Source organism: Phytophthora infestans, genomic scaffold, assembly GCF_000142945.1.
Source record: "Phytophthora infestans T30-4 supercont1.53 genomic scaffold, whole genome shotgun sequence".
In the NCBI taxonomy this organism is placed as follows: Eukaryota; Oomycota; class Peronosporomycetes; order Peronosporales; family Peronosporaceae; genus Phytophthora; species Phytophthora infestans.
The window spans coordinates 727,071-736,268 of NW_003303706.1; the positions used below are offsets into that span (position 1 = coordinate 727,071).

The following is a 9,198-nucleotide window of genomic DNA, read 5'->3' on the forward strand; positions in this document are numbered from 1 at the left end:
GAGTTAGTATCTCCATAGATTCATTAGTTGCTAATGAACGTTACCTCGTCAAGCTAGTGGCGTTTAAGAAGTTTTTGTCGTTTCCATGCGTATACAAAGCCATCCAAGCTGAATTACTCGGCGTGTCCAGGCACTGGGCCGTCAAGTAGTGCCTGCTTCTCATGGCTACACACCACGCCTCCTCCAACATCAATTTGTAGATCTCTGTACGAGCCACAACTAGGTCCGCCTCCACGTGCGCCATGGCTTGTGAAAGCCACACAAGTGCTTCCTCCGTGCATTCATCCATCTTTACGGTAGAAGCTGCAAATTCGAAAGTGGGCAAATCCAGCGAGAAACATGGAAAAAAGCACCGGAGGCGCGTCCGGCAGCAAGTGACAGGTATGTCTGTTAGCATGTAGGAGTCTCAGAATCTGGACACTTATATCAGGACAAAAACGTCGGCAGTATGGTAATTGTGGTGCGTGCTTAGGCCGATATGATGAGCATACACTTCTTCTACGCCTAGCATACCGACGGTAAATAAAGTGGGTGTTTAAACCATTTTTGAAAGGCGTCCACTGCGTCAAACAAAATGTTACTTACGAACCTTTGAGAGCTATCGAGATAATCGAGCTTAAAGTTGGCCAATTGATTTTCGCACTTAACCGAAACAGTTACATTTATTGTAAACTTCCATCGAAAAAACTGTAAAAACCACCCTTATTCAATTGCTTTTAACAAGAGCTTTTAAATAACGCTTAAATCTCTAAAATTGAAAAAAATATTGAGCTCACAACACTCCTAAATGTATCGTCATTTTGAGGGCCCATAAATAAAGATATTATTTTTTAGGCGACCACAACTTCTTCAGTTTTAAGCATTCTGCAGCTTATAAGGGCTCAAAAGATAGAGGAGACGCCCCGCTTTCGTTTAGAGTGCTGAAATCGCGATTCGTACTTAGGTTCATAAGTAACATTTTGCTTGACGCATTCTCATATTGGTAGTGCTTCTTTAAAAATACCAAAATCTCTATAAATCGGTGGGACAGAGAAATAAGAACAAGTCTAATACCATCGTTATTCATACATCGACACGTGTGGCCATGCTACTTCGACACCGTTTTTAATTAAAGCTGTCAGAGCTCGGCACAGATATTTTTTTCAGATGGCGATCGATGGCTTATCACAGACTCGAATCTAACACATATTTTCATTTAGTCGTCTGGTAAGTCCCAGTAGAAATTGTTAGAACCAGCTTTCTTGCTGGAAATTGATCTGAGCGCACCCCTGACAACCCCACACCTTGAATGAACCCAAGGCTTGGAATGACGATTATCTGGATAAAATCTGAATAAATGACGGATAGATTACCGATCGATATTCCGATATTTCATACCAGTGGAAAAGCGAAGGATCGCGTTATTCCACAGGACTATATTTCTGGACGAAGAAAATTCTTATTCCAAAACTATGAGTTATTTTTAAGAATTTAGAGTTCTTTGTTGTGAATTGTTCGCGTAGCATTCAAAACAATTGTTCAAGCACGAGACCGACAGCACACGCTACACTAAACAAAGATCGCCTATTGCGCAAAACAACTTGTTCTAGCCCAGCGCAGCGCAACAGCAAGCACTTTAAGCTGATTGATCAGGGACATACGGTTGGATAGCCCCCGCAAAGTGATCTTTAACCCCTTACTTCCCATTTGTGGAGCCGCTAAACATAAGAGGTATAGAGCTTCCGTCAGTTTCTGTCGGCATCGATGTTATGCAGAGCCGCTAAACATACGAGACAAAATTTATATTGAAAAAATCTTGAGAGAGCTCAATACTGAGACAATTTAAATGTGCGAGCTTAGAACAGCCGAATACACATGCTTATGGTAGCTGGACCGGATCTTCGGCTGAGCGGGATAAAGAAAGGTGGTGTCATCCACAACAGCGGTGGTCAACAGCCACCGAATTATCTCATTCTTTAGAAAGAGTGCGAGGTCAACAAGCAAAGAAAAAGGCAGAGATGGTTGCGACAGACACCTCGTCATACATATATTGTAAATTCCGACCAAATTCGCCGTTTTGCTCCCATTCAATGAATCACTCGCTTACAAATTTTCTGTTGTTTTGTAACCAAAAACAAAACAAAAAATCATACTTAAGTGGGTTTTTCCAAGCCAAGTGATAGCAGATTTGCGCTATTGCGTTCATGATTCATTCAAGAACCACGCATGGAATTTTTTTTAGTAGAATGCAGAATATCTTGACACCAGAAGAGCACCAGCGATGTCTGGCAGTGCTGGATGACCGCTACCGACGCTGCCTTCGTCGAAATGTGGGAGGCAGGCAGCAGAGCTGGAACAAGGCGATGAGAGGGGCCGAGAGAAGAAGCGCTTCAGGAAGACGCCGATGAATATAATGACGCGGCCATGGAAGTTGCAAAGTCTAGGCCCCCGCGCGCCGAGTCGGCTGCAGCCAAAAAGACGGAGGCACAAGCAAGTACCGCTGAAGCCAAAGAGCCTGCGGAGCGGCGGTGGTTGAGCTCACGGTGAGACCAGAGGTGAAGGAGGTGGTCTTTGCCTTCGAGTGCGCTGCTAACGCCGGTACGAGCTGTCCCACGCGTGTCGCCCTCGTACAAACAAGCAGACGGTATGGTTCCCCAGAGGTCCTTCAGGGCACATCAGAGGCATATTTCGCCGTAAAAGCCTCCGAGGAGAAAGAAACACGGGGCAAAGGCTAAATAATTCACAAACGTAGCCGTAACATTGCTTAAATTAAGTAAAAGCCACTTACTAGAAGGACCAACCTGCATATTGATTCGCTCTTTTGATCCCTTGTGCACAGTCGCAATCGCGCAGTCTATGATCGGAGGGCAACATAGTTGCGTGCGTGACTGAAATGCTGGTTCGAACTTTGCCATCTTTAAGATTAAGGAATTCGTACCTACGCAAAGTTTGCGTTTTTTTTTCTCATTTCTGAAACCTACCTTTTGAAAAGATACCGAGAACTGTATCAGTATAACAAAATTGTTACTCTTATCAAGATGACCTTGTGGCGCAATGGATAGCGCATCTGACTTCTAATCAGGGGGTTGTGGGTTCGAGTCCCATCAAGGTCGATTCTTTTGTTCGCCAGTATTTTTGACGCTCCGTGAGAAGGTACCGTATTTCGCATGTAGACCGATACCGCTACTAGAGCGATACACCCACCCAGCAGCGAATCATTGATTAGAGCTGAGATCCCAGGAAATCGCATGTCGAGTGATACACGACACCAAAATGAAATACTTTCTCTGTCCGAAAATATAAGCGGGGCATCTATCTAAACCGTGTCCGAAAATAAAAGCGGCATGCTTACAAATTCAAACCATTTGATAGTACTGTCGTATTCCACTTAAGTACTCCCATACAAATGCTGTTGTTGTTGCCGGCCGCTGCAAACCAGACCGTAGAAATATTTAGGCACTCTTCACGGCACCGCTCAACAGAGAATCTCACGCGCTACATCTCTACAGGTTTTTATGACATTTCGTGTAAAATTGACATTCTGGCGAAAGATTTTCAAATTTCACATCTTCAGCACGAGCTTTGCATAACGATAACTTTGCGACCAGGTGTCCGATTTGCTTCAAACGTCGACCAAAACAATTGCCGTAATCTAAACAGCAATTAAGACCAATCAGCTGCTCGTTTAAAAGGTTTCTGTTCTTAAAATTAGTTTTGCCCGCCCATCCTGCTTATTCTTTCGGACGGAGGAAGTAATGACCATCAAATTTCAGAAATTTCACTTCAAGCGAATGGTTCCTGTCAAGCCAAAAGGAAGACCCCGACGAGGAGGACGTGGCCGCCACGCGCAGCAATACAAGCTCAATGCTGAATCAGTTGACAAGAAGCTTGCGGTTCCTGTGATGTCAAGACGACGGGAGCTATGCGAGCCACCATTTCTCACTTCTATCCTAATCTAGCCGCCGCATCGTACAAAATCAATCAACGTAGTGCTAATGAAAGTGCCGAAGAGCGCGACCGCTGTCTCGCAGCCAGCGGATGTCGATGAGCTGCTGACACTACATTCAAGCTGCGTCGACCCAGCAGGATCTTGGTGGCCTAACACGAGAAACGCTCGCTACTAGAAGGGCAACCGGTAGATGAAAGTAAAAATAACGATTTTGTTTCTTCATCGAAGAGACAACTGTCAAAGAATAGAGATTTTGTTTCTTCAGCTTTTTAACATCATTTTTGAAGGGGAACCTATCCCTCAAAACATGGGGTGTATCGGTCTACATGCGAAATACGGTACTAAACAACACTTAACCAGGTATTGTGCCTTTCTGCCAGAACGCCCTCAGTTTTATGGTCCTACGTAGGAGGATGGCTCTTACGGAAGATCTCCTATCTGATCGGGTGCATCCGACTAAAATTTAGCCTAACCCTTTGACGAAAAAAAAAGACGATGCCAATCAAAGACATTTTTGACCGGGCCACGCGTGTTTTCTCAGGGAGGACCTAAACCGTAGCAATACCATACAACAAATTAGCAAGGTAAGATGTAGCAGTCACAAATTGAAATAGAACAATACTTTCCATCCTTTGCGACAAACACGATTTGATCTGGCCCGCTGTAGAAAGGCAATAGCCTGTTCACATACTCCTGCCTCGCCAGCGTATGTCTGATGAGTAGCCCATATTTGATTTAAAATCAATCTGTTGTGGATGCCTTACGTAAGGGTAAAATCAATCTGTTGTGGATGCCTTACGTAAGGTATAAATGGCCGGCAAATACTGGTCATTCAGCCCTTAATTTGTTAAAAGGTACCTTTTAAACCAAATCGGAGGGCCTCCACAATTAAGTATTATTGGATCTAGTCGGCAAAATCAAACAGTGTTATTGGTCAAATATCATTTTATTTAGTGGCCTGGCTTAGCAATTCAACTCCAGTTCGTCTTCAAATTCCACCTTTAGCCCTACCCACCCTTGCTTAGGACCAGCCTTTAAAGGTCAGATTGGCCAAAACTTTGGAAAGGCACAATACTAGAAATTTTCACAGGGTCAAACGCGAAAATGCTCGACGTCATTGGCTCAAATAGCCAATTTTGCAATGACACTCCATCAGTTTGGAGTGTCCTGAAATTTCCACATGGTAAGAGGCATGATCAGTCAATTAATGAAGTGGCGAGGCAATTACCGATTTCAACCACTATGTTTGACATTTCGTCTTGGAGATCGGCGTACCAAGGACCATATATTTGATATCGTCGCACTAACACTAGCAAGCCGTATGGTATTATCCTAATTTTGATAAGTCTAAAGTAGTAGCAACGCTAATGGCACCCATGCAGGTCGACAAACGCGAGTGGGCGGCTCTCCACAACACTTTCGTGGTGACACGCTTTCTCTTGAGGAGTGGAGAACCGTCCACTTGCGTTTGTCGGCCTGCATCGTTGTCACTAAGATTAGTAGTGTGGGAAAACTATCCGAAAATCTAGGTTTATTCTGACATTTACATGCAAACCTTGTGCTTATAATACCAAGATACTTATTAATACTTTGCGAAAATAATGTAGGAGTTTCTCGTGAACTAGCTCAACGCTAAGCACAGCATCCCATCCGTAACTTTGAACTCTCCGGGTTCACCACCCGTGTCCCTATTAATAATAGATGGTCATTACAACCTGGCGCGCAGAATGAACACGCGAGAGTAAGTGAGTGAGGAACTGAGTGAGTGAGTAAGTGAGTAAGTGAGTGAGTGATTGAGTGAGTGAGTGAGTGAGTGAGTGAGTGAGTGAGTGAGAGAGAGAGAGAGAGACAGAGAGAGAGAAAGAGTCAGAATGTGAGCGCGAGCAAAATCTATTGTATTCTTCAGAAGTCCTGACACCAAGCTTTAACTCGCCAGAGAAGGGTCTTATTCAAGGAAAACCGATTGCAGCAGTTAGACATATAGGGGTTTCCCGGTCTCTGATTCCGAAAAATAGGTCAGATTTAGCTCATTCGTAGCCGTTTTACCGCTACAGGCTCCCAAAAAATATCATTCAGAAGTTTCAAAAAGCTCGCAACCTGGCGATGCAATAATCAAGAGTTAATATTGGACAATTTCGAGATTCATGTGGTTTTCATGGACAGAGTCCGTTCAATGCCGCTCGTCGTCTCGCACTGTGATGGGACATTCGAACAAACAGATAGGTCTCACAATCGTAATATCTATTTAAAAGTTCAATAATTACAAGATAACACCACTGTGGCTATCGTGTACTACCGAAAGATCTATTATTATAGGCTCTAATAAAAAAAAGGTTAAATCCCAAATGCAGCTTGTTTATTTACCTGGACTGCTATCTGGTGCGTCTTGTAGGTCGGCTAAAAGCGCGTTGCCGTCAAGTATATACTGATAATACAAGAGCTACAAGCTTCTTCGCGCAGTTTTTGCTATATGCATCTAGATTCTTATCTAGGTCTCAAGAACTACATTTTCTCACCATCATTTTTTCCAGCACTGTCAAAGTCGAAGTGTTAACCCAACAATTCTGATGAACAGACAAACGTTTTAGAAAAAAGAGTAGCTGCTGCAGGTTAAGGATACGCTTGGCAAAATATAGCAGTTTTTTGTTTATTAATAACTATAAGCCGCTTCAGCAGGCCATTTAATATGTCACAAATTATGAAAAGTACAATACGCTCTCTCGTTTTGAATGAAACAAAAAAAGTATCAGATTGGTGCGAAGAAGGACACTTCCTCAAAGCTACTTGGTTTTCATTTTTCTTGATGGTGATAGAGGTAGAGAGTGACAAGAGGAATCGCTCCATATCCTTTGCGCAAGTAACAAAGCACCGAGCGCCGTTGCCTTGCTTTTGTAAATATCATCCCTAGGGGTCGATTGCGTTTTCATGAAAGGCTCAGAGTCGTGCACAACACTGGTGCCAGTGCTGTGCTACATCCCAAAGAGGCTTTCCATAAGGCAACTTGTTGTCAAATTTATAATTATGAGCTCCGACCAAATTTGACGTTTTTTAGTCACTCGCATTAAGAGTGGCGTAAAAAAAACAGAGAGGAGTAAAAAAAAGCAGGCAGCGCGCCTGCAAGGCGTGCTCGGTTTTGAAGCCTGCAGGCGCCTCACTTAGCAGAGAAACAACGTGTTACTGTGGACAGTGCAAGCTAAAAACGTCTGCAAAGCACGGGTTAGCCTCAAGGGTCTTCCTCTGCGAATTCCATGGGCGACACAAGTAGTACAATCATCCCTGCGCACAAGTAGCAGTACAGGTGGCAGTATACTAATGCAAAAACCGCCAGGATATCGAGGGGTTCATTTCAAGGACAGCGGGGACCAACTGCTTAGCTCTTAGACGAAGCCGAGTCTCGGAGTGGGAAATTTAAAATATAATTCAAAAAGTGAGCAAAGACGTGTCCAACTTGTAATTAGATGTGTGCTTAAAAACCGAGCATAAAGGGCAAAGGGAGAGTCGAACTTAAAATAGAATTACGCACTTAAGTAAGGAGAAATTCCCCTCATGGTTGTTCATAACTTGCGGTAGTCTGGATGGTTCTAGGTGGCCAGGTAGTTTGAAACTGGTTTTTGGTGATATTGTCAAACTACGGCTATGATTATTATGTGAAAAGAGCGGTAGTATCACTAAGACCAGCATCGAGGGGCTTAAAGCAGTTGTTTGTGTAGTTTTGTCTCATTGCCCGATTTTTCATCTAGCCTATACACGCCCAACTAGTAATACCTCTCATGGATTATGTTCGCTCAGCCCCAGCTACTGTAGAAGCACTGCTGACGCCTCCTCTGCCTATTCGTCCGCCTTGCTCGGAGATATTGGAAGAAGTGAGCGACCGTGATAGTTTCGTTTAAATTTAATCTTGCTGTGAAGTGTCATTACATGGAAACTCCAAATTATCTGTTGGCGGTAAAATACCTCTCATTGCCACCGTAGCTGCTGCTATACACATCAACACCTCGTCTTCTAGTTCTTCATCGCATGATTCATCACTCTATACGCCCACACATAATTTTCCACTCCGATTCAAATTGACCCAGGCATAGAACAGCTATAGCCATCAACAACAAAAAAGGAGCTTCTGGTCGAGACGAGCTCTAATAAGTCGGCTCTACATACCACTATTGCTGCAGTAAGCGCGGGCACGGAGCTGCTCGATGAGCTGGACTCTGATGCTGCGATGCCAGCGCTGACATGCTCGGAGTTGGGACTAGGTATAACCGAATTGGAGGTGCTGGACTAAGACGTGGTCTTTGAGAACAGAGCCCGTTGGTACGTCCGGTCGTTCTTGAGGCTGATCTGCTGTTATTAATAAAAGCTGATTGGCTTTTATTTGAGATAGGCGATGGAGACGGACAGGATTGGTACGAATCTCGCCTCAGTCACAAACCACCATATCGCTCTTAACGACAAGATCTGAGGTAGACTGCCCAGCTAACCACCAGTCAACCAAACTACTGCCTCGTTAAGACCGACCCTCAGCTAGCTCCCCTACATATCGTAGACCACGATACGAGAATTCGAGGATGCCATAGCTGAGTGCTCACCAGTAACCTCTACGGAAGATCGACAGTGTATTGGCTGCGGCGCATATAGGCTCTCCAACGCTGTTGCATTTTCTGACCCGTTAGCCCCACCCCACGTAGCGCGTTATTGTCAGTCTTGATAATAACATGTTTCGCTAGTGCTGTGGAAGCGTCAAAGTTCTTGATCTTTGGCTTCCCGTCGATGCGAATCTTGTCACCTGAGCCGTGAATAGCCGCAAGGCTGTCCTCGACCTTCATCCAATTCACCATGATGAGATTGTCGTCACGCGAGAGATGAATATTTCGGTTTGCTTTCTCGTTCTCAATCATGTCAGTTGGTGTTGTCGTCGCCGTTGCGTCCTAAAACTGATCATGTCTCACATGTACACGTCCATAAGTTTCACCAGGCTACATCATCATTTTGGTGGTTTAGTTTAAGGAACATCAATTATTACTAGTACGTGTAAAGGAGAATGCGGATTGACAACTGAAAAAATTCAGCGGTAGGCGGCGCCAAGTACCGAGCGATGGAACAAATGAACGATGGGACCTGCTCACTTACCAACATTGCACGCTTCCCCGCCTTGTTGCACAGATACAACCTGCAGTGATTGATTAGTCGGTGCGTTCAATCGCCGCAGCCGAATTGACTTGTACGTACCGTATCGCCCTTTGTCAGACTTGCTGCAGCGAGCGCAGCAGTATTTA

General features: G+C 44.4%; 1 non-coding gene across 1 annotated transcript; it reads left to right on the plus strand.

The window, feature by feature from the left end:
- Positions 1 to 3,019: 3,019 nt before the first annotated feature.
- On the plus strand, positions 3,020 to 3,092 carry PITG_29273. The gene has a single exon. It is a non-coding gene; the product is annotated as a tRNA-Arg (tRNA).
- Positions 3,093 to 9,198: the final 6,106 nt, after the last annotated feature.